The sequence below is a fragment of the Stegodyphus dumicola genome, chromosome 5, assembly GCF_044657685.1.
Source record: "Stegodyphus dumicola isolate Sdum_Otavi_A_Nest chromosome 5, ASM4465768v1".
Classification (NCBI taxonomy): Eukaryota; Metazoa; Arthropoda; class Arachnida; order Araneae; family Eresidae; genus Stegodyphus; species Stegodyphus dumicola.
This window is the reverse complement of record NC_140772.1, coordinates 67,745,759-67,773,421: the sequence shown is the minus strand read 5'-3', so window position 1 is coordinate 67,773,421 and position 27,663 is coordinate 67,745,759. Positions and strand designations below refer to the sequence as shown.

At 32.7% G+C, this 27,663-nt stretch overlaps 1 long non-coding RNA gene and 1 pseudogene across 4 annotated transcripts in view; one reads left to right on the top strand and one right to left on the bottom strand.

Moving 5' to 3' along the window:
* The window catches only part of LOC146997126 (cullin-5-like), a 194,861-nt pseudogene that overhangs the window by 15,951 nt on the left and 151,247 nt on the right, over positions 1-27,663 (bottom strand). The window contains exon 11 of the transcript XR_015041138.1: positions 21,908-21,970. The product of XR_015041138.1 is annotated as a cullin-5-like (transcript). The remainder of the gene's footprint in view (positions 1-21,907; positions 21,971-27,663) is intronic.
* Positions 2,944-27,663, top strand: part of LOC146997127 (uncharacterized) — a 165,268-nt gene continuing 140,548 nt past the window's right edge. For 2 of the 3 annotated variants that reach the window (XR_015041136.1, XR_015041137.1), the window contains exon 1: positions 2,944-3,621. This is a non-coding gene — a long non-coding RNA (uncharacterized LOC146997127). Of the gene's footprint in view, positions 3,622-13,785; positions 13,992-27,663 lie in introns of all 3 variants that reach the window. The other variant, XR_015041135.1, reaches the window with a different exon arrangement.

Below are 27,663 nucleotides of genomic sequence, written 5' to 3'. Positions count from 1 at the left end.
TAATTTAATTTGTCCCACTTTTCTTATACTAACTTTTGTCACAGAAACTTCGGATTACGTGCATGTTTTTTGAAAATAAAAGACACAAATTTAAAAAAAAATATATGTTTAAAATTTGATGTTGAATTCAAAAACAGTTATTTGGTAGCCAGACCTAATAAACCTAAGAGATCAAATTTGAAGTACACCTTACTTGTTCTTACTAACTTCTGCTTAATGAATTAGAATTATTCTTAGAAAAGAACCTTAAAAACTGGTGAAACATTTCATGCTAGAAAACAAGATATTAGAAACTTTGAACTCATTCAATAGAAGAAAAAAGTTATTCAAAACGTAACTCCATAACAAAACATTTTTTTTCTACTTGATCGTCAACACATGAGGCTTTTAAGAAATACCTCCTACAAGATATGTGGCCACTATTTCTGTGCTGTCAGAATATGAAATTCGTATAAGGAAATCAATGCACTTCGAGGAGAAGAAAATGACCTTAATTTGATAGTTTTTCTACCTAATAAATTTTTACATGTTATGAGTTTCTTTTTCTTAATCTAGGCGAAATAATATTCAACACGTAATAACAGCATAAAACCCACAAAAGAAGTGTTCCAGTGAATTTTCAGTTTCTAAATGCTGTTTAAATTTGCTTCAATCAAAGTTTTTGTATATAAATAATTACGGTAAATTGAAATGAACTGTTTTTTAAGCGTTTACAGTTAATCGAGTAATATAATATTTTTATTGAAATAAAAATTATTTTTAATGTGCAAGATTACTTTTCTTACAACGCTGGGCTCATGGTTCTTAAATCCTCTTGTTGCTAAGTTCAGAAACCTGTGTTATTAAAATTATTCGAATAGTTTAACTTTTATTACGGTTTCATATTTTTCATTTTAACTTTCACATGGTTGCGTTTTCAACCATATGAAAGTTAAAATGAAAAATATTACTTGTACGTAAATTTTAATATATGTAATAATTTAATGTTTTTAGAAATAGTTCAGTAGTTTTACTTTTAAACAATGGCTTTGATATAACAAGCATGTTTAATTAGTTCATCAAAAAGTTGTTAGAGGCACTATCAAATCAGGAACTAGCATATTTTTCCACTCTGCAGTTTTACTGCAAAAACAGTGAATTATCCCTTTAAAAATGGTTAAAAAATATTTAATTCCTTTCATTTTCCAATTATTGAAATTTTTAAAATAATTGAAATTCTAACTAAATCCTTAGACAAAAGGTTATTCAAGAACTATACTAAAGAAATGTAAGAAAGGGGTTAACTTCAGTTACAAGCGGAATTTCAGATAATGTTATTTTCTAGTAGGTAACTAACAAAAAACATTTAAAATCCTCTTTAATTGTTCTCCTGCCACACCCTCCCTTCTGAGGCCTTCTTTGGCGCCCCAGGTTCCATAGGGAATAAAGCAATTAAGCAAGGCTCTCCTCTCTTTAACTGCTTTTTCACACAGCTGGGGGCAAAAGAAAAGGAAGGCAATGGTTTCCTGCCTGAATAGCCAGCGGCCAGTTAGAAAACTACATGACAAAAGCCCACAAGACGAATGCCCACTTAAAACCAGCACACATTTTCAGGAAATCCAAAATAACTATGACTTCCTGAAAAATTTTACGAGTAATTATTATGATTAAAAAAATTAAATTTCAAGTGGGAATGAAATTAATTTATGTAAAATCCAAGTTGTCAAAATTTAACTGGATTATTTGAAACCATGCTTTTTATTCACCATTAAAACGGTGTTTGCGCTTAATCATAATAGAATACTGTACTTTTATTTTTTTTCGTTAAAATGAAAGTTCGGCTTTAATTCTCCATATTAAATTCATATAATGCAAAATTTTCTGTAGTGTTAAATTATTCATAAATTATTCTCTGTATATGATGAAAATTTACATACATATTATACTCCTTATAATTTTGTAGAATTAAAATAAGCTGTGTGGCCAGTATTCCCTTTCACCTCCCTTTGTCACACTTATACAAAGGCACTTCCATTTCTTGCGTAAATATAATAACAAAGATACATACATGTATATGTTTTTAATTATATTATTTTGATTGACTCTCTGTACTATATATATATATATACGAATTTAATTCAGCCGGAGACGAAAATGAAATGTGTTCCGCTACTTAAATTTATTGTTCAATTATTTCTTATTCATTTATTTTTTATTTTATCTCTATTCATGACGTATATATCGGTGTGGGTTTTTGTTAGTGTGGACTTTTATCAGCGTGCCCTTCTATCTATGTGGGCTTTTATCTGTGTGGGCTTTCATCAATGTGCGCTTTCATCGGTGTGGGTATTAGTCGCGTGGGCAATTATCCCAGTGGGGTCATTTTTGTGGGCTTTTGTCGTGTGCACTTTCGTCCTTTTGTCTGGTCACCGCATGGACTTTATGTATTTCCTTCACAATGCATTTTGCTGTGAAATGACAAACATTGTACAGTTAATAATTAAAAATAAAAGTATGTTTTGACTAACAAAACTAAAGAAAGGAATATTTATACATGATTAATAAAAATTAATTATTCATGTAATATTATATCTAGAGTAAGGTACCATCCTTATACTCATTATTGGAATTGTCGTATATTGATACTTTGATACCCCCCTTACTTTGTTTAAAAATTTGAAATTAGATTCCATTTACTCAAAAACCAGTATTATATTTATTTGTTCCATCTGCTTAGTTACACTTAAGTGCTTAAAGTTCTAGTCATTGTACAAGGCATATATAATAAATATGTTTTTCTCCTATCTAAAATATCTATTTGTAAAATATCTTTTGAAGTAAATCTTTTAATTATAATAATGATTAATCTTTTATGTGGTAAGATTATGTAAATTATGTATGGATATTAGATTTAAGTGACTGAAATTTAAAAATTTCAATGGGAAAGTGGTGTTTACTTGGAATATTCCCATGATTCTCGAGTTACCTGGAGTCTTGTTAGACAACAATGCTGCATAAATGTACTAGACCGTTTGGCAGATGAAGCTACTATGTATTTTTCTGCATTGCATGGAAAATAGAGGTGTGTTCTTATACCTGTTACCCATCATCTGGCTTGTAAGTATGAATAAAATATTAAGATACTTATTTATTGATCTATTATTTATTGAAAAATATTTTTATGATATAAATCCAGATGTATTGCATAGTTACAAGAACTATCTATTAGTTTTCATGTTAGTTCTAAGCTTTATTGTAAATTTTATTTTTTTACTTTGAAAAAGAATAATTGTGATGAAATATTATATTCTGGACGATTATATATCTCTAAACCACAGAATTTCTAGCAGCAATTTGCCATCAGTGTCAACATTAAAAAATCATTATACTGAATAATTCACCTTATAGCTGTAAACTGCTAATATTTTGATACAATTGGACATATTATTTTAGGATATGTCTCTTAATCTTCTCTTAACTCGTTCCATACTCAAATCATCCCCTTAGAAGCTAAGATTGAGAATACTCGTCTCCTCAAGCAACAATTGGATGCTGTACGAGTCGCATCGGACATGGACCAGCATACACCTCTTACGGCAAAAGCAAACTGTGATACATTGAAAGTACTGGAGCCCCTTAAGGGTAAGTGTGTTTTTAAATATCTCAGTATGCTAAAAAAACCCTTAGATAGCCTTGCTAATGCTTTTAATGATAATTTTAAGTTAAATATAAAAAGAAAACAACATGAAATCTCGGATAATTCAAACGCTAATTCTAACCACGAGGATGGTAAGCCTATAAGGCATACATACGTATAGTATATTTTTCAGTTGCAATACCTTATTACCACTGAGAATTTTTTGCGATTCCCAGGACGCCATAATACAGTCAAAAAGTCATTAATTCAGACACCCATACTCCGGAATGATCTATAATCCGGACCTCAAAGCTACAAACTTTCTGCGCATACGTCGCGTTTACGTGTGCTCATAAGACCTTTACGGCTGTGACTTTGCCTGTGCACATGCGCATAATACGTTTACGCATGCGCGTTTAACGTATAACAGACGGTATAAGCTGAGCTAAAATTATCTAATTCAGTTAATGTTGCAGATTGCGTTGTTCCTTAATCTTCGAATTGGATCAGGCTTATTATTTTTTGCAGACTGTTAGAGCAATTTTATAAAAGTAAGCTTGAACTTTCGATTATGTCAAAGAGAATTTCCGATATATATTTACTAATATGTACAGGATCTACAAAGCAAAAGTATGTTTCGAAGTCCATTAAACAAAAAGTGGAATTGCTGCAAAAAATGGAAAAAGGCATATCCTTTGTTTCTTAACCATTCCGAAATCTGTTTATCAATTTCATGCTGCTCTGCGGGGGGGACATCGCAGCGCGCAATGAACTGGAAGTTGATTTGTCAGCACTATCCTTATCTTCAGGGCAAATGTTTTTATTTTATTCGGCTTATAATTCCTTACTAAATGTAGTATTTCATCTCGATGTATTCCGTCTTTGATATGATTTAAATCAAATTCCTTGTCATTATAAATACCACAAGTACACATCAAATAGTTTTCTGGTTGCAATTTTCTAATTTCGACTATGCTTAATGTATGCTTTACGCATGTGCTTGTTGAAAGAAATGTTTAATAAAGTAAACAAATAAATATTAAGCTTTTTTTTGTAAATTTTGATACCCTTTAGATCATAATTGTTCTTTATTTCATAAATAACGGTTTCATATTTTTAATTGTATAATTTCTTCATGCCATCTTACCAGATTTAAACTGATGATCTATAATCCGGAATCGCCAAAGTCCCGACGAGTCCGGATTAACTACTTTTGACTGTATTTACAAAAATTCTGTGGAACCCAATAAGTACTGCGCAAATCCGACACATGCGTGAGTGAAACTGTCAATTTTTTCTTTTGTACACTTGCAGTTTTAGGTCACTACATTTAATTTCTAATTTTAAGACATAGAACAATGTGAACATTTTAAATAAGTAACAGATGAAATGACAGCGTCACGTGCAAAGCAAGAAAAATGAACGTTTCTATTATAAAATGAAGGCGTCGAAACGGATTCATTTTTTTTTTCTTTGTCTGTATTGCCATATCTATTTTAAGATGTATTGTATTATGTAAAAATATTTGGTAATTGTAAAAGTATTATAATAAATTAAAGAAATATCAAAACTGCTAAAATTCTAGGCAACCCCCTGCTGCAAGTCCAGCGACTCCAGTTTAAGAAACCCTGGTATAGACAGACAACCCGGCGAAATTACGCCCTAATTGAGATACAGACATAAAACTTATATCAAAATGATGGGGCATGCATTTGCAGTTGAAAGCAGCAAAACGCATCAAAATGGATCATTAACTTTCGAGTCGTGTGATTTTGATGCGGCTTGCTGCTTTCAAAAGCATTTTCCTACAACTTGCATCCTATTTGAGATGCAGATATAAAATTTGTGGAGCATGAAATTGCTATTGAATGCAGGAAACCGCATCAAAATCGGACAATCGGTTCCCGTGTAAAACAGATTTTAAAAAACTGTAATTCTTAGAGATGCATCAAATTTCATTGCCATGAAAAATATATTTCGTCCTCTGGACCCTGAAAACGATACTAATTATGTCCAGAATGCAGTTAACACTGTAAATCAACGAAGCACTTCAAGTCAAAATTTACCTACACCACCACAACCAAAAGTTGTTCCTCCAGTCAAAAATTCTACAATGATATAACCAGGGCAAACAAGTCCACAATACCAATTTTAAATCATATCAAATCCGAAGAACACAGGAAAAGGCCTAAAACCATCCTCAGAGACATACAATAAAGGTTTTTGATAAACGTTTAATTACTGTAAAGGCCCTTATTTTTGCAGGCCGTAATTTTCACAAAAATGAATATATCGGTGATTTCGCGAGTTGAAAATTTCACGAATTTTATATGAACAGAACAGAAAGTTGAAAAATTTTAAAAGTACTTAAGTAAAGTTGGGGGGGGAAAAAAGTATTTCGCAAAGCTTTGATTTTTGCGATTACGACGGGCTCATGAAAATAAGGGCCTTTACACCAGTTTAAAAAAGACCCAAAAAACTAATTAATTATTCTTTAACTAATTATTGTAATATACCTAATTGCCTAGCTTAGCACCAAAAATTGGGAAAATTAAAATTTTTATTCCTATCGCATCACTAATTAATATTGAAGCAGGCTTAATTTAATTTGTCCATCATGTCCTCTAGCCCCTCATTCACTCAGCCATCCCTTTAAATTAGTATGGATTGAAGACAAGAAAGAATTTCAACCAATCACAAAAAATGCTGGTGGAAAAAATTGAAATAAGTGAGAGATGGAGCGCTTAACGAGGATCCTTAAGCGCTCCATCTCTCACTTTGTAATCACAGTTCAACAGCTTTCGGCCATGAAGGCGGTAGCTATCATAATCATACCACACACTCTACAACCAATCACGTTCGTCTCGATCTAGTTACTCAACCGTAAACCACAGAAGGATTTTTCGCCGATTTAATGGCTATATCCAAACTAAACAATAAAATTATCATAGGTAGAGACTTTAACTCACACCACAAAAATCGGAACTGCAGAAATGATAATTCAAATGGTCACATTGTTAATCAATTTGCCTCAACGGCCAACTTTACTGTTGTAGCTCCCTCCTACCCAACATGCTATAGATCTGCAAGCATTATTGAATTTTTCCTGCTAAAAAATATTTATCAACCATCAAGGATAGAAAGATTACGTGAACTATTCTCTGATTATAACCCTGTTTTAATGGAGGTGAATATCAGTAGCTATAGTACATCACACAAAAGAGCCTTTATTATGAACTGGGTAGCTCTAAACAACACTCAGTACCCGTTACCCGCGATACACAGTGAAGACGAGTTAGACGCAGTTATCGAAGATTTTACTAGCACACTTAACCGTGCTCTGAAAAATAGCAAGGCGGTCCCGTTGACTGGTAGGGCCAGAGATCCTGCTATTAGAGAACTTTTAGCTAACAGAAAGAGAGCTAGAAAAATATGGCAGAGGACCAGATGCCCAGAAGTTAAGAGAATTTTAAATCGGCTGAATCAGGAAGTCAGTACACGCACAAAACAAATGGTCTAGATATTTAGAATCACTCTCTACTGATGATCATGTATATGGAAAGCTGCTTCTAGATATAATAGATGCTACACAAATATTCTGCCCCTTAATGGCCCCTCTGGGATCACATACACAGAAACTGAGAAAGCTGAGTCACTAGCTGATCACTACGCTACTCAGTTTTACATTAACATCTCACACCCAGACACAGAACGCACAGTTAGTTACACTAACAATTTATACTTTTCATAACCAAAAACAGACAACATCCGTCTTGCTAAACCTTCGGAAGTTAACACCGCCACCTCCATACCTGTCCCTTTCAATGATGTTCGATCGATTATTGCGGCTTCCCCGCTCTCTCCAGATGAGTATGCGATGAGAATCGCTACTCAGACTGAATCTGCTCTCATCTGTAAAGAGTACTCGTCCCCATTCATTGTCTCTCCAATTCCGGTGTTCCCGGCACCACAGAGAACGCCTTCTCCGATGGGCAGGCGTTAGAGGTACACACCGTACAGGGCGTCGTGCAAACAGACCACCACCCTGCAGTCTTCTGGCCACGGTAAAACGCGATATCTGTCGTCCAGTCGCCTGCGTCGTGTGTCTAGCGATTTCTCCCGCTGTCTGCCGCCTGTTTCTTCTGGCCTGTAAGGCAATATACCGGTCATCTGCAGGTGTGGTTCCTCGTGAACGACCACTACTAAACCCCCGGATAGCTGTTCCTGTAGTTTTAAATTGTCTCCAAAGTCGTGAAACGATGCTGTGAGCAATTCCGATCTCTGCAGCCACACTTGTCACACGGCGGCCTTCCTCCAACTTCCCAATGACCTCGGGTAAAAGCATCCAGATGTCATCTAACAGATTGATTATTCGCCATTTCTCGCCGAGGCAGCAACTCAGTGTGATTTTAACTGCTATACGGTGTGCAATCTCTTTGCCAGAAATACTGATCTTTCACCGACAACATGCTTTATACAACTCAGACACTCCATTATATCTACCTGCATATCTGCGCAAGTGCTACCGTAGATCACCTTACTTAATCTCGGGATTGGTCTTTCTGTCCGCTCTGCCTCTTCGTTCAGCTGATATGCTAATTTTTCGACTTTGTCCTTAATTTTTGCACACCAGTGTATTTCACGTGCTATACACAGGATAAGGTACAACCCAGGAACCTGGAAATGATGTGTGTCTTTGTACCCTTCTAAAGGAGTATGGATTGAAAACAGCCTAGGCCTTCCCCGTAGCACACTGTAAATCACACTTCACCCAATAGGATTACTCCTCTGCCAGCCAACAGAAGTTCAACAAGCTCCCGCCTACCACCTGACTACTGAACCATTCAGCCTTGAATACTCGAGGAGAGGGGGAAGAAAAAAGAAGAAAAGGGCTTTTTCTTCTCTCTCCGCCCCCGATTGCCTCTGCTGCTCACACTCCAACTAGCTCTAGGTTTTAACTTCAAAACTCATCATCTTATATTTGCTGCAAACTCTGCCATTACTACTGATTATAATGTCACAATTGCTTTCATTTCATTTCACTGCCATAACTGCTCTTCGAATTTTTATTTTTACGAACTTCAGCAACATTATTTCTTTAACATTCGTAAAAGTATTAACTTACTACACTGGGATAAGGCTATGCCCAGGAACCCACTACAACTGAACATTAGTTCATCGAGGAAGGGCATACTCTAAATGAAGCTGCAGATGTCCAAATAAAAAAGGAAAAGAAAACCTATTCACAATAAATTGTTTCAACAAAGGAAACGATTGTGTGATTTTAGATGACAGTCGGAGAGTATTAGTATCAAATATTTTATTTCATCATACCACCAACAAATATTTTCTTTTGTTTCAGAAGCCCATCAAAAACTTACATGACAGCAAATGCAAATCTAGTATAAATAACGTTTATGTTGCTAAAATAAATTCTGATTTCCAAAGATGGCCTGTTTCTCGCATTGTTGGTAAATCATGGTTGATGGGCATTAAGAATGGTCTTTCCTCTAATTCACTGGACACACACAAATTAGCAGCACGTTGGTGTTAATTCTTTTTAATTCTGTATTAAAATATACAACTTTAAACTTAGTTGACATATGCGGCATTTGAAGTGCAAATAATAAAAATTTTTCTTAAATACTATGCTTTGTTGCTTATCTTTTAGAAATTTAAAGACCTGGAATTCTGCAATTCTGAGTAAAAAATGAAAATAAAAAACAATTAACACCAACAAAAACTTGTGGTAACATGACAGACAAATTATTACAAATACTACAAAAGATCATGCCTTTTCATTTTATTTAACCATATGTTAAAGCAGTATTCTTTATTAGACCTGGAAAAGTTAGAAACAGGAATATATTTTACTACAAAAACTACACGACAATTTTGAAATTAGAAGCTTTTCTGTATGAATTCCACTCTAAAACAATGCAAGTGCAGTCTTGACGATAAGAAAGTCAAATTTATTGAAATTTAAATTTGTATTTCCATTTTAATTTTCATTTTCCTAAAAACATTTGTCAACTTTGCAGGATTTCATCTTCAAGTATATATGTACAGACATTTAAAGTTCTGATGTATTAACATCTCGTGGAAATACACCTATCCCTCGATTTATACAGTACTTACCTGTTTTACATGATTTCAGTTTTACACAGTTTAAAAATTAACAGATTTCAAAAACTTAGTAAAATAGTATTTGCTGCATAAATGCAAATACATACATTTGAAGTCATTTTTTAATCTCATTTCTTTGGTAACACTGGTGGCAACAACAAGGATGGGGATTCCCCGTGTTAGGGGAATCTCAATAGTATGTATATGCATTTCATAACAGTAAAATTTTAAATTATATGGTTCACGCGAACTAATGCAGTATCAGTATTTTAGCAGCAAGGATTACATCATTTTTATCTACATATCTGAATGTTTACTAGCAAGTTTTCAACATTTATAGTTTTTGTGGCATTTTTTATAATTTATGTAAATTTTTTAAAGTATTATAATGCCAAAACGATTTTTAAAAAAAAATCAAAAATGAAATTAGAAGCAAAAATTAAAATATTAGATCATCTATGTAATAGAGAAGGAGTAACAAATGTTGCTAAATTTTACTCCATGAATGAAGCCGCAATAAGGACAATTAAAAAAAAAAAATGAAGACTCTACTAGAAAAAGAATTAGATATGGGTAGAAGACGAAAATTTAAAATGGATTCCAATTGATACTGATGCTATTAGAAACAAGGCTTTAAAAATTTATAAAGCACTTAAGAATCGGTCACTATCGACTTTGTCAGATGAAAAAAAGGTATCTTTTTCCACAAGTCATGGTTGGTTTGAGAGATTTAATAATATTTAAACAAAGGCATTCTTTACATAATCTAAGATTGAAAGGAGAAAGTGCATCTGCTGATTCGAATGTAACAACAATATCCAGCAAAATTTGCTGAAATCAATTGCCACGATCTCCTACATTTCTGATCAGATCTTCAATGCTGACGTGTCTACGTTGTTCTGAAAAAAAAAAAAAAAAAAAATACAGTCAAAAGTCGTTAATCCGGACTCGTCGGGACTTCGGCGATTCCGGATTATCGATTTTTCCGGATTATAGATCATCAGTTTAAATCTCGTAAGATGGCATGCAGAAATTCTAAAATTAAAAATATGAAACCGTAATTTATGAAATAAAGAACAATTATGATCTAAAGGGTATCAAAATTTACAGAAAAAAAAGCTTAATATTTATTTGTTTACTTTATTAAACATTTCTTTCAATGTAAGTTGTTTAAGTTGCTTCATTTTATGTGATACTAATACTTTCTCTTTAATTCTATAAACAGACATAATTTCTTTTCAGTTAAAAAGTTCTGCTGTTCAAGTCCCGTTAATTGCTGTGCCGAGAATACCGACTAACTGGTCAATGGAAATTTTTTCGTTTTCACTAACCTCTCTGTCACATTCTTCATGTCTTTATCCATTTTTTTCAGCAATTTCACTTTTTGTTTGTTGGACATTGAAACATACTTTCGTTTTGTAGATCCTTTGGAAGTTCCAGCATCGGAAATTCTATTTGACATAATCGAAAGTTCAAGTTTACTTTTATAAAATTGCTCTTACAGTCTGCAAAAAATAATAAGCGGGATCCTATTCGAAGATTAAGGAACAATGCAATCATTAACATTAACTGAAATAGATAATTAGATAATTTTAGCCTACACCATCCGTTATACATTAAACGCACAGGCGAAAACGTATTCTGCGCTTGCTCACACGCATATGCGCAGTAGTCAAGTTCTTACGCGCTCGCGTAAAACGCCTGTGCTAACGCGGCACATGCGCAGAAAGTTTTTAGCTTTGAGGTCCGGATTATAGATCATTCCGGATTATAGGTGTCCGAATTAACGACTTTTGACTGTACCTTGCAAATCAGCTAGTGGTCATAAGGTAGTGAAAAGTCATACAATTTTTTTCTGTTGCAATGCTTCAGGCAATTATATAATGAAACCATTGGTTATTAACAAATCAAAAACACCATGTTCATTTAAAGGAACAAATATAAATAACCTTCCCTTTTATTGGATGCCTAACAGGAAAGCATGGGTCACTGCCATAAGGTTCAATGAATGATTTCTTACCATGTTTGTCCCAGATGTCAAAAATTATTTAGGTAAAAAAGGATTGCCTTTTAAGACTCTTCTTTTAATAGATAATGCACCTGGTCATCTTCAAAATTTACAACACAAAAAAGTAGAAATAGTCTTTTTGCCCAAAAAATACAACTTCTTTATTACAGCCATTGAATCAAGTAATATTTTCTGGCTTTTACAACATTGTGTATATCAAACAAACCTTTAGGTATATTTTAGAAAAAATGGAGAATAATGAATCTTACTCTTATGGATGCTTGGAAGAAATTTACAATCTTAGATTGTGTTGGACTGTCATATACTCAGATTAAACAATCAATGCTCAACGCATGCTGGAAAGCAATACGCTGGATGTTGCTAAAGATGAGAATGATAGATTACCATTAGAGTGTGAATATTCTCAGATCACTAAATTGGCTCAAACTGTAGTAGGAGAAGGTTTTGAGGATTTAGCTCAAGCATATATTAAAGGAATAATGGTTGATGAAGAACTAAATGAGGATGAGTTAGTTAACATGATTCATGAAACAAATAAACATGATGAAGACCAATCTGAACCAGCTGCATTCACAGCTAAAGTCATCAGAGTAGGACTTGAATTGGGAAGAAAATTAGGTAATCATTTTTTACAATATGACACAAATGTCGAATGAAATCTCCGATTCCAAGGGGAGCTTAGTAAGTGTTTAAATCTATATACGGATGTTTAAAAAGATTTAGGGGGACAAAAAAACAACAGGCAATTGTTAATTATGGATTTCATCATGAAGTCTAGTCGATGTGAGATCTCCCCTAATTTATCATCTATTGAAGCAGAATCGTATCACGAATACTCAAGTGATGAAAGAGACATCATACCAATCAAGAAGAAAAAACTAATAATTCATGAAAGTGATGTCAGTCCAAAATCAACTCTAAATATGAGAATATTTGTAGAAATTTCCTGTTCTTTCAATTCGAGCCACAATTTTTCATAAATGCTACATACTTTCATTACATTATCAGGTTGCATACTTCTGATGTCTGTGTAATTTATTTAATTGATGATGTAATTTATTTAATTGATAACTAAATATACTCGATTATGTTTTCACAAGGCTTGCTAATGTTTTTTTAAATAACACGAAAATAATCATGCAATGCAATAAAAATAGAACATCACTTTCCTGCCTCAGAATATACTACTAATAACAGGTTGTTTAAAGAGCAAAATATACAAAATTTAAATTAAATAATTATTTCCTTTTACTCAGTTGAATATGCATTTAATTCATAAACATGTATATGCAGATAAAATTAGCTATGTCAATAAAGTTCTGCAAAGAATAATGAACGTGATCCTATTAGTTAAGTGTTGCAACTTTATTTCATATGAAATATTTTCTATATAGTCATTCCTTAAAAGTAGTCTCTGAATAATTAAACCAATTAAATTTGTTTCTAAATGTACTTGGGTTAATTGATAAAAGCAAGGCTTTTTTTTAAATGGCAAGCTGATTTTTAATTGATTTCATACTTAGATACATCATTATACATACATTAATAAAATAAATAAAATTCTAATTATGTTAGGGCAGTTTCCATTTTGCTGGTGTTTACTAAAGAAAATTTTACAGATAGCATTTTTAACAAAAACGCTGTTTATGATCATTTAAGATTTAAAAATAAATAAATAAATAAATAAAGAGAGAGAGAGATTATTTTGTAAGTATTCATCAAGAATATTTCTTCCAATTTATGTTTTCGAAGAAACGCCTTTATTACACCAAAGTAAAAAAAAATTATCCCTCTACCAAAACTTAAATCTGTATCGATTAAAAAAGAACAGTAATGCGTATTTAATAAGAACACAGGAATAAATTGTATTAAAACTCAAATCTATTTGTAAATTGTTCTTCTCTAAACTTATGCTTTGAACCTGAAATATTTTGAATGAAATAGTGCTTTTTTATTTATTTTAAGACTTGATCTATTTTAAATTTACCTAAAATACCTAAAATAATTATTTTAGCTTTTCAAGAGTTTCTTTTACATTGCTGAATTTGATGAAGGTGTACAAACGGTGCCAAATTCTTGGTTTTGGGCTGATATGGATAAATGACATATGTAATATGAAAAAATGAATCAAACTGAACAAAATGATTGCATCACATCAAGCCCCAGATTATTGAGAACTTTGGCAATTTCACCGGGTTCTCTAAATTTTTGCATCGACAAGTATGATATTTTCTATAATTATGTGTTCTTGTTGCTCATTTTTCTCACTGTATAATTTAGAAAGCTGAATAGAACATGGAAAATGCTGTTATGAATGACATCAGTACCAAAATATTTTTAAAATATAGTAACATCTCCATTTTTAGTACTTTTATCCATAAATTATTAGTACGAGTTGGTAGTTTGGTTTTTGAATCTTAACATTATTTTAATTACCAGACTAGTTGTTTAAAAATAGGAATGCATGTATTAAAAAATTCAAAAATTAACAATCATATCAGGATATAATATATATTTGCTTTAACATTTAACTGCATTTTTTTTATACAAATTTGATGCTCTCAAAATCTATTCGGTCACCTTAATTTTGCAGTGGAAAAATAATGAAATAGTATAATCCTACAATTCGAAACCATAAAAATTCTATTTGATTTATTTATTGAATAAATTGTTGCAAAATATCTGAAATTTGCAGAATTTTATAAAATAATGTAGCCATGACTGTTAATTTAATTTTACATCAAATATTTCGATAATTATACATGAGCAAATAAATGCTGCTAGAACATTTAGATGTTTAATCTAACATTAAACGATTATTTAATTCATTCTTTTTGCTTTATGTTAAATTATTGTTTATGAGTGATAACGGAAATTTAAAATTTTCAGTGAAAAAGGCATAGAAAAGTTAAAGTTGGCTATGAAGTTTTCAGACATCGAAAAGTAAAAAAAAAAAAAAAAAAAACACTAGCGATTTAAATTCTCCGATTCTTCAGATGAGTAAAAAAAGTAAACAAGTAAAAAAGTACTATAGTAAAAAAGCTAGCAGAGCTGTGCTTGCCATTGCTACCAGAGTGCACACAAGGAAAATATTTTCAACCAGAATTTTCTGCATCTGTTTTAGCTAGTCCTCACTGCAAATCTGAGGACTAATACTCCAAAAGCAGGCTCATCAGAAAGACCCAATAAAGGTTTCGTACTGTTGCATTCCTGTACAGGTTCATGCAATTTGGAGTGATTAACGATGACACTTAATAAACACACAATGTATTTGCCAGTATTATTCAGGACATCTCCAAAAACATGTTTACAGTCGTCCAAAAACTGCGACAAGCACATTGAAACAATCAGCAACAGAGCCTTTAGGCTATAACAGTGAAGACAGCTTCACAGCAAAGTGCTAGAGTACAGCTCCCGACTAGGTTCAGTCTTCTCAGAATTCGACGTACTGTCGAGATTCTCGACGCTACAACTCGCGATGCACTCCACAATAAGCACTAGAATACAGCTTCTGACTCAGTTCAATCGTTCTTGGAGCTCAACATACTCCAAGATAAGACTCGATGATGCACTAACTCGCAATACATTAAGAGACTCTCTCTACGCACTCCCCAATCAACTCAATACTAGACTGAAAATCAACTCGATAGACTCGAGATACTACTGCTACTCCGCATACAGGCAGGGTTTATATAGCTTTTAGCATGCATTCGAGAACATTCTAAGTCAAACCAGTAAGAACTCATTCTAAATGGTTCTCCATCCGTCTACGGCATATTGCCAATTTCGCTGAAAGATGTTGCCAAATGGGTGATTTCTCGCCAAATCTAGCAAATCCTAAACCTGCTTTGTGGGAAATCTATCTTACCGCAGCTGGAAATTTTTTAACAGTAACTTTCTGAATTTGCCAATAGTCAATTTTTTAAAAGTGTTCTGTTTTCAGGTTTTTAGAATAATTATGTAATAAAGACACAATAACACGCCGAATAAATACTAATTCAGAAGTCAAACAACAATAATCAGCGTTATATTTACAAAATTTTCACAGTAAACAGTCACTGTGAAAATTTTGTAAATATAACGCTGATTTTTGTTGTTTGACTTCTAAATTAAATATGTAATACCCTAACCTTTTCCCTTCCGCAGAACTTCAACATCTAATCTTAAAAAATTTAAATTCTTTATCAAGTAGATTACAAATATTGCAAGAAAAGGTGGAGTTGCTGAAAACTCCTAACTGTGCAATCAACCGAAAAATTCAGAATTAAATATATTCCAATTAAAAACTGAATTAGAACTTCAATTTTTAGAGAGAATGTTTCTCAACAACATAGCTCCTGTGGTATTGTAAAATAATATTTTACATTAATCCTAATAGTTTTTTTTTTTTTTTTTTTTTTTTTTAATTTAATTTTATTTTATTTTGTTTACTTTTTGCACACATTTTCATTTTATAAAGTAATTTCTGTTACGTTTTTGCTTAAATGAAATTTTCTATTTCAGTATTATCTTATTTTCTTTACATAAAAACTAACTGCAGAAAATGTACTAAAATACAAATATGGAACTCAAAGCAATGAAAACATTATGATTTTATAAATAAGTTTCCATTACATTTGCATTTTATTTTGAGGAAAGTTAGATTTCTTGAGTGTTCTGTGAAGTTGAAATAATTTTCTTAAATGATAGAATAAGAAATCTTGTTGGTTATGCATTTATAGATTAAAGTCAATTTTTATTTATATATTTATTTATTTAGGTCAATGAATTGAAACATATAATTGTTAAAGGAGACTAACGTAAACATATTAATAGTAATCGTAACAAATATTTTGAAGTGATGTCGGACACGCTAGCCGAAGAGTACAGTTGGGTAAGTGAAAAAAAAAGGGGGGCATTTAAATCCCTGAAGTTATCATAGGTTATTTTACATAAGTCAACATTTATAAATATATTTTTATGTACATCATCATTTACAAAATATCTTGATAACTTACATTACGTATAATATGAAATCTGCCAAATTAAGTCACACCCAGCACCCGTAGCTCTCAGCCTGAGTCAAATCTTAATTATTCAAAAAATCGAATAAAATAAGACCAGACTTCCATGAATAGTGCATAGTGCTACTAAATGCATATGTGACCATCCCAGAAGAAATAAAGCAGATAGATATTAGCATTTGGAAAGATATCCCAAAGCATGAAGGAAGAGTAATATATTTAGTGTATGAACCTGTTATGTCAAGAAGACTTTAAATGAATTAGAAGACAACATAAAATAGCAGTTTTATCTGATCGCAAATGTTTAAAATGTTATTTAAAATGTCTAACTTTTTTTTATTCTTAAAATGATGTTTAATCCTCATTTGTTCTGCTATTTAATTTTTATGATGTATTGTTACTTAGTTTGTTATCTATCCATTTGTCAGTAATTGAGCTGAATTAAGTAAAGCTTTGTTCTTTTACATTATATTTTACCGCTCGATCAGGCCGACTGCCGTACCAAAGCACTCGGGTTCGAATCTCGAAAAAGGTTCGGGGGTTGTAAATGCATAGTGTCTGTGCATCATGGGGGCACCCAAAATATGCTGCAAGCCGAAAAGTTCTTTCAAGAAGCTGATCGTAGGGAAAGAGAACTTGAAAATCCTTGGACTCGTCCTCCGTGTGATAGTTGCATCGCAAAAATGTTATGGTTTTTAATTAATTGACTTTCTGTTTAAATATGCAGTAATTATAATTAAAAATTCACAAGTAAATTTTCCATTTAACGTATTTTTTAGAGATAGTGCAAACTCATCTCCCTGCAACAATTGAAAAGAAAGGTGCTACTATAACAGTTAATCTCAAAAAAGGTTGGTGGGTGGTAAATGTATAGTGTCCGTGCAGCATGGGGGCACCCAAAATATGCTGCAACAAAGTTGCTACTACACTCATGTCCATAAATTAAGGATAATTCGGAGTCACGCGGAAATCGAACTCTAAAATATACTAAAATATCACCTGTAACATCACTACACACATCTTCAAGAATCATATGCAAATTTTAGGAAGTAACCAGATGACACCGATGGTACTTCACAATGACGAGAATGTAAGAAAGTGATATATAACGAATACAGGCAAAGAAGTAAAATTGTTCGCAGGCACTTTATAAGCATTTCAGTGCAATAACCAAATAGTTCGCAGGGGCTTTATAAGCATTTCAGTGCAATAACCGACAAAGGAGGCATTTGGATGATTTTTTACGTGGTAGAATTATCGGCCGTCTGGAATGTGGGCGTACCCAACTGGAAGTATCAGACAAACTTGGAATTGCCCAGAGTGTCATCTCCAGGCTTTGGCAACGATTCCCAGATGATGGTAATGTGAGTAGACGTTACAGCACAGGTCGCCCCAGAGTTACAGCGCCGAATAAGGACCGGTATTTGGCAGTTACTGCCAAAACAAACAGGTGGAGCACAGCCTGAGACCTGCCTTGTCAGCTCTCTTCAGCCACTGGTACGACAATTTCAAGGCAGACCGTGTACAGACGCTTAGGGCAGATTGGTTTATATGTTCGTAGACCTGTCAGATGCGTTCCACTTACTGCAACTCACTGTCGCCTGCGGTTAGCCTGGAGTAGAGAGTGGACCACTGTGGACACCACAACAGTGGGCTTGTGTGATGTTTTCCGACGAGTCCAGGTTTAGCTTGCAGTCTGATTCTCGCCGGACTTTCTTTCATATGGAGAGCTCCAGGTATTCGTTACCACCAAGAAAGCATCATTGAACGACACCGTTACGGTGGTGTAGGAGTGCTCGTTTGGGGTGGAATTATTCTGGGTTCCAGAACTGACCTTCATGTTCAAATTGGAATCATGACAAGCCATATCTATCGGGACGTCATTCTGGAACAACATGCACATTTGTTTCGGGGTGCCATGGGCACACAATTTGTTTATGGATGACAACGCCCGTCCTCACCGTGCAAATATCGTAAGCGAATGCCTTCAATCGGAGGATATCACCCGTACAGACTGGCCAGCATTCTCACCAGACTTGAACCAGTAGAACACGTGTGGGACATGCTTGGCCGACGAGTTGCAGCCCGTCAACCTCCTTCTACATGTCTACCGGAACTTCGGAGTGCATTGCTTTTTGAGTGATGTAATATCCCCCAAGATCAGATCGATAATTTGATACTCAGATGCCTAGGCGTTGTACGGACTGTATTGCATCGTCTGGGAGACATACAATGTATTAACAATCAAACCAACCATGTAATATTGGTTTTTGGAAATAAGTTTTTTTTTTTTTTTTGGTAATTTGCTCCAGGGAGAAAAGAAATCGCTAATTTTTTTAATAATATCAAACATATAGCATCTGTTTTTGCTCTTTACCTTTTGTTTAATAAATAAGCTTTACAAATAAGTCAAATTTGTTTTGCTTCTAACTTTTCCTTTGCCTGATTTTGCATTATCCTTAATTTATGGACATGAGTGTATAACAGCGAGTACTTTTGTGTACAGAAGCTGTCTTGAAAGCTTAGAATCTAAAATTTTAAGTTTGTATTTGTTTTTACTGAATTGTAAGTATTATAAATTCATGTGTTTGGAAGCGTCCGAGTTTCAAAAATAATAAAAGTATAAATGATAAATAATAAAACTTCAAAATAGTAAATCAAACAATCATCAAAATGTTTAGTACCTATTTAAAAATTTGGAGCTTTCTTTCAATTTTAAAGTAATTTAAAATTTAATAAATAGCTTTAAAACTCTTGCCAGTCACTGCTCATCTCAATGCATATAATAGCATTATAATTTTTTATAATAATAATGCATATTTTGTTTAATTTCATGAGGCTGAAGGAGACATTGTAAACTTATATTATGAATACGAGTCATATTTTGTAAAATTCGATGAAAGGCCATTCGAAAAACATGTAAACATTGACAGAATTGCCGATATAAATAAAATATGTTATTAAAAATATTAACTTCTTATTAATTAAGAAAAGGCTGCATTAAATATATTAAAAGGATCTTTTAAAATTTTTGCAGGAAATGAATTTAAGTTTCTCTTAAGTGAATGGATATTTTTATATCTTTATTACCGTATTTGCAGGCGCATAAGGCACATCTCCCTTTTTTTATACACATTTCATTATAATGAATTTACAGTATTTTAAATATAAATACAAAGTAATACTTTATACCCACAATTCATCTGGGGAAGAGCTTTTAATTTTCTTCATCAAAACCTAAACACTCATCACCATAGCTAAATGAAAAGTCACTTGAGACCTCTCCTAAATCAGCATTCGAGTCCTCATACAACAGATTGTCCTCTGTACCATCCAGTGTATTAATAATGCCACACTTCATACATGATTTAACCTCTGCCTCTGTTTTCACAGCATCCCAAGATGCTTTGACCCATTCACAAACTTTCCAAATGTTAGGCCTTCCCCTTCTTCTTGATGGTGTAACCTCAAAATTTGAAGCCTGCATCCAGCTTGCATGCTTTGTTACAGCAATTTCAATGTTGTTTTTGAACCATAATTTGCCAACAAACTTAAGAAACACCAAACAGTTGAAATTTCCCACTTAAAAGTCGTTCGCAAAAATTGCAGTTTTCATGCCAGATGCACATTTACTAAGCTCTCCGTAACTGTAATATTCCCACACATCGCAAGGAAACAAGAAAAAAATCACATAACTCCAAAAAAAGAGGAAATTTCCAGAAATTAATGCAATCAAAAACTGAGTATCGACATACAAGATGCACCTCCTTTTTTTCCCGACTTATTTTCAAAGAAAAAAAGTGCGTCTTATACACTAGAAAATTTGCTATTTAAAACTTTCTTACATTTATTGGAAAACAAATTGTTTTATATGCTTAATTTCATTCACATAACTATGCTCACTGTAGTTATTGGCTATACTAAATATTTGAATGAAGAAATGTAAGTTTTATTTGCACAAAAACTATTAGCATATGTTTTATAGCAATACACGCAAGTACACAAAAGTGATACACAAAAACTATGAGCATATAGTTTTATAGCAATTTATGAGAGCAAAGTTTTACATAAAAATGTAAATTAATCATAAACGCATCTGTTATATAATTTCAATACAATGAGATATAACAATAATCACTGAGGAAATCTGATATGATTGTGATGACTATATTCAATAATTAAAAAATTCCAAAGATTCCAGTAAGATTTTAATAACTGGAAGAGTAACTTCTTACTGGATCAATAAAACGCTTTTCTGCTGTTATCAGTTTTACTGGAGGAGATGTCTGAAATACTGCTATTGCGACATTATACTGATTAAACTAATGTAACACTGTGCGACACCCACACAGATCTTTAAAGCAGCAATTCTCAACAGGTGGTACACAAGATAAAAAATAGGTGGTAGGCAAAGAAACAAAGTTCAAAAATTCTATGAAGAAAAAAAGAACAATTGTTAGAAAATTCCTGTGATTGCACTTCCACTGAAGATTTCATAAATAACAACTTTTGGCTACACCGAAAGAAAGAATTTAAAGGCATTTCAAATAAAGCTAAATTTTTATTGCCTTTTTGCACAACCTATTTGTGTGAACAAGGATTTTCTTCCATGTTTTATTTGAAAAATAAATACAGAATAAAATTAAAAGTGAATCACACTTAAAGCTAAGTGAAATAAGGCCAGACAAAGAAATTGATCTCTCTTAAACAGGCCCAAATTTTACACTAAATTTAAGTATATAACTTAAATTTTGATAATTAAAATGGTAACCAATTCTTAATTAATATTTTTTATGTGTGCCTATTTAATACAGATAGCCAATAGCTTGTGCAAATGGCAAAACGTTTATTTTTTCTATTTATATTGAGAAACTGAATAAGTATTATAAAATGTACAATAATTATACTGGTTGTACTAAGGTTTTTAAATTTTTGTTTAGATGGTATGTGTTAGTCAAAAGGTTGAGAACCGCTGCTTTAAAGCAATTAAATTTATGTCACTTTGTGAAGTTATACAAAAGTCGCAGTGTGACATTAACATCATTATCGCAGCATGACTTTACTACCATACTCAAAGACAAAGAAGCAACAATAACAAAAAAAAGAAGCCAAGAGAAAAAATTGGTATCTTACCTCTCAGCCTCCACATCCACAGGGCTTGTTTGCTCACATCCTCTTCTTGGGCGCTTCGCATTCCTATAATAAACAAAAATAGGTACAGTTTTATTACCGAGACCATAATAAACCACAGTGACAGTACATGCATAAAAGCATCAAACTTGGCACACACATCCATTTAAATCATAAACTGACATCACATAAATTTAGATACTTCTAAATGCAAGTGAATTATGACTGCACATAAATTTAGATAGCTCTAAATTTTAATTTACCACTGAAATACTGGTATACTTTTTAAACTTTTTAAAAGTGCATCGAATCTATCTATTTAGAAATTGCCAGAGATGAAAAATTTGCAATAAAATTTTGAAAAAGAAAAGGCATCATTCATGACTGTGTGTGATTATGACAAAGCCTCAAGGGCTATCTGCCTGTGCCTTTGTGGAGCACTTTCTAAGGGAAACTGGCTCGTATACACGTTACACATGGGGAAAACCACGAAAACGCCCAGCCCATTCCTGGGATTCAAACCTCGGAACGACTACCAGCGTTCGGCGACTCCACCGCTCGGCCGCTGGTGGGCCTCATTCGTGATAGAAAATTAGGCTTAAACTATAGTCCAAGAACCATGAAATGAAACCATTTCATCGATAACTCAACAACTAAATGGCACCTTTAATCTTCTAGGTGTATCTACGGATTATTTCGTATTGAAAGATGGCTTTCCAAATCACGACACGCAGAATATTCTTGTCAGATTTTGATAAATACGAAATGGTTTCGAATGAATGCGGCAACTGGCAGTAGGGAAATAGCAATCAATAGAGAAAGATGTTACAGCGCGAGGTTCATAAATAAAAACCTCGTATCCAGCCACACTATCTGCCGACCTGTAGGCGATTTTCGTGCCGAAACCGAAAAATACTAAGAAGCCTTCGACCGAAAGCTTTGTGTATGCAAAAAGTTTGTGAAACGAAATTTCTCTTATAAAATAAAATGCAATTTGCACTGAACCCATGAATTACTTTTAAAGAAATTAATATCACCTAATTTACAAATAATTTCTTTTAGCATGGAATAAATACTTAAACAGGTATCTTACAATTACATGAAATAACGTAATCTTTAAAGGCATTGATGTATACAATATAAATATTTGCTTGTTATTTTATGAAATAACAGTGTCTGGGAAGCCCACTCAAATATCCTGTAGAATTTTAACAAATTATTTTATAGGATACAAATATGCATCTGTTTTTTTATGAAATATGTGAAATTCATGCAAATAAAATTAAGGATTATGAAATTTATTTTAATATAAATAACTCTGCAAAAAGAAATATTCAGGAGACTTTATTCCCCTTATTTTCCTATTATTGTCATCATAAAAAAAATAATAGCATTTATCTTAAAGATAATTAGCTTATTTAAAAAATACAATCTGTAAGCACTTTCTTTAACTCGATATAAGATCCATTTATTTTAAATACTTTTCTAAAACTTTTTATAAAAAATAAGAAAATAATGTAAGCACAAACCTTGTGGTTGAAAAGTTAGGCAAACCTTGGGTTCGGTACCCCTCAAATAAATAATGAAAACAATCTCAGATTTTATAGGATAAAAATTAGGTCCAAACGGGCAATTTTTTTCATTTACAGACAATCATTAGATGTTTGGGATAATGCTACTTTGGACTGAAAGTATTTAAAAGCTACAATTTCAGACAGACTGTCTTGCACACTTAAAATACAAATGTTTTATTAATTACACTGCTTGCCTTAAAAATATGTTTCTTAATCAAAAATTTGCTAAATTTTTATAAAACATAAACTAATACTTATAAAAGAGCCTGAGGCAATTTGTTACAATTAATTAAATTGTTCAACGTTGTTTAATTAATTGTTTAGGCGGTCAGAGCCGGAACAGCTAACGAAGTTTATGAGACTGTGATATTACTTTCGGTTTTGTGAAATGAAGAATTACATAGGATACTTTCAGATTGAAGTTCTGTAGAAACAAAAAAGTAAGTACCATCCCTCTTTCTGAAGCTCCTTATTTGTTTATTGACTTTTGGTAATTAAAAGGTCACTAAAGGAGATATCAGCGAAAAAACATACATTGAAAACAAAGTTAAAACAAAACGTTGCCGACAAAAATATCCAAAGAAGTGATTTGGAAGTGCTGAAGAATAAGTTTAAAGTGTTCGAGACAAAGATAAATTCCAATTTCGATTTTTTGTTCGGGTTATGTATTGAAGAAAGTGCAGTCAAAAGTCTTTAATCCGGACATCCATAATCCGGAATGATCTATAATCCGGACCTCAAAGCTACAAATTTTCCGCGCATGCGTTTACGCATATGCATAATACGTTTACGCATGCGCGTTTAATGTATAACGGACGGTATAAGCTAAGCTAAAATTATCTATTTCAGTTAATGTTGCAGATTGTGTTGTTCCTTAATCTTCTAATTGGATACGGCTTATTATTTTCTTTTAGACTATTAGAGCAATTTAATAAAAGTAAGTTGGAACTTTCGATTATGTCAAACACAATTTCCGATACTGGAGCTGCAAAGAATCTACAAAGGGAAAGCATGTTTCGATGTCCATCAAACAAAAAGTGGAATTGCTGCAAAAAATGGATAAAGGCATATCCTTTGTTTCTCTAACCATTCCAAAATCTGTTTATCAATTTCAAGCTGCTCTGTGGGGGGGGGACGTCACGGCGTGCAATGAACTGGAAATTGATCTCTCAGCACTATCCTCATCTTCATGGCAGATGTTTTTATTTTAATCGGCTTATAATTCGTTATTAAATGTAGTATTTCATCTCGATTTGCTCCCTCTTTCATATGATTTAAATCAAATTCCTCGTCATTATAAATATCACGAATACACATCAAATAGTTTTCTGGTTGCAATTTTCTAATTTCTATGCATAATGTATGCTTTACGCATGCGCGGGTTGAAAGAAATGTTTAATAAAGTAAGCAAATAAATATTAAGATTTTTTTGTAAATTTTGATACCCTTTAGATCATAATTGCTCTTTATTTCATAAATTACGGTTTTATATTTTTAATTTTATAATTTATGCATGCCATTTTACCAGATTTAAACTGATGATCTATAATCCGGGAAAACCGATAATCTGGAATCGCTGAAGTCATGACAAGTCCGGATTAAAGACTTTTGATTGTATTGATGCTTATGTAAAAGAGAAAGAAGAGATTGACGATATTGTCTTAGATGTAGAAGTCGAATTAAATCGTAAATTAGCTAAGCTTTCCAAAGAAATTGAATAGGAACCTTTGGTTTTCACGAATGCTTAGGTCAATGTTAAATTATCCAAAATTATTTTGCCAACGTTTTCGGGTAACTTACACGAGTAGCTTTCACTTAAAGATATTTTTTAGCCAGTGTTGATTCAAATCCTAATTTAACAGATGTGGTCAAATTACAGTACTTAAAATCTGCGCTAAGAGGAGATGCTAATCGTATTGTTCAGTCAATATCCATAGTTGACTCTAATTATAAATTAGCCTTTTCATTACTAGAAGAAAGGTTCTCTAATCACCACGAACAAGTGTATGTTCATCTGAAACGATTTATGAATATGCATCCTACGCAAAATGAGTCTGCGTCAGCAACATTAAATGTAATTGACATTTAGAGACTCTTTCACTGAACTGTGTTATCTTCAGTACAGTGGCTTTGTTTTGTATTAGCTGAGAAATACTTGGCGACAGAGCAGAATCTTGTCTAATAGCGCATGCGCCACTAGAATCGCCGCTGAAATATATTTTCGATAAACTTGATTCTTGATGTACACATTCGGAGTTGCGAATCATATGTTACTCTGTAAGAAAGAAAGCTAGCACTAGACTGTCGCCATGGAAAATAAATGTATTGAAAGTAAAAGTGTTATTTTCTGTAATGTGTGTGTGGTGTTATTTTATTGCGATATATAGCTATTGACGAGAAATAGAATAATTCAATTCACCAAACACACTTGAATTGAATTATTCTATTTCTCATGAATAGCTATATATCACAATAAAATAACACCACACACATTACAGAAAATAACACTTTTACTTTCAATACATTTATTTACCATAGTGACACTCTGGCACTACGTTTCTTTCTTACAGCGTAACATACGAATCGCAACTCCGAATGTACGTTTTTCTGCTCATATCTCCTTTAGTGACATTTTAATAAGCAAAAGTCAATAAACAAATAAAGAGCTTCAGAAAGGGGGAGGGTACTTAAACTTTTGTTTCTACAGAACTTCAATCTGAAAGTATCCTAGTAATCCTTCGTTTCACAAAACCAAAAGTAATATCACAGTCTCATAACCTTCATTAGCTGTTCCGGCTCTGACTTACTGAGTTGGATCTTTTAATTTCTTATTTAACTACTTTTATTAAATTTCAGTTTACAATATAAAATTAGTTAAATTTTTACAAAATGTAAAATAATTACACTGCTCACTTTAAAACTATGATTTTTAATCAAAAATTTGTTAAATTTCTACAAAGTATAAAATAGATAATAAAATATGTTAATTCCAAATTCAGGCTTCCAAGTGCCTATATGTTCGGGTGGAGGACTATGTTATCCAAAATTTAATGACTATAGGCAACATTGTTTTTCAACAATGCGTAAACATACATATGTTCATGCAAATTATCATTATTTAGTTTCATGAAATATGATACAGGGTGATAATATTTGGTGACAACAATTAGAAAAGTGCTTCCGACATTTAAAGTGATTTGACACAAAATGCCATTTTGAAACTAATAGCCCTTCTGGGGTAATTCACATCTGTGCTTTAGAAAAAAATATAAAATTAAAAATATTAAAATAAAAGCTGAAAGATTTCAAATTTTATATTACACCCAAAGGGAATTCTTTTAATGTTTTGTGTGTTACCTTTAATTCTCAAATAGCCTGTTCTTCGTACATAAATCACATAAAATTCAAGTAAACAGCTATATAAAAAAAAATTTTTAAAAAAGGCCTGTCTTCAAAATTTCCAATAGCCTTGCGTGCTAGAGGTAAAGAAATTTTTTTCCCATACAGCAATACCATTGCTCACTTTTATTCCATTATAACTGATGAAGTCACTTCAAATAATAAGGAAACTTTATGATGGTGTACAAGATGATTTGTGAACAGTCAAAAAATATTAGATAAGAAAGACATCCTACATTTTCTCAGACTAGCTAAGATTACAGGTCCACTCAATAATAATTCTATAATCTCAATAATTTCAAAATCCGGGTTAGATGGTAGCAACATTAGCTATGAGTTATGATGGAGCAGGTAACGTGATTAAAAAAGGGAATTGGAGCTCAGATTAAAGCTTTTGCTTCAAAAGCAATCCATATGCACTGCACTTCTCATTACATGAATCTTGTGTTCATATACTCATGCAACATTTCTGAAATTCACAATATGCTGAACAAACTTTAAAAAAAATATTCAAATCGGCAAAAAATATTAGACCTTTTCCGGACAAAATAGATAGCCTATACGGCATTGAGGCGTACCGCCACTTCTATCACAGCTTTTCCGATATCACCGAATTTAAAGGATCCGAAATTCGATCGAAAGCAAGTCTATCGAAATACTGTTCATTGTGATTCTGTGTTTTGTTAATACAAAGCTGCATTTTAGCAGTACCTTAACTTGTTTAGCTCATTTTCCAACTAAAATCTCAGTTTTCAAATTTCGAAAAGATTGTATATCACCGTTTTG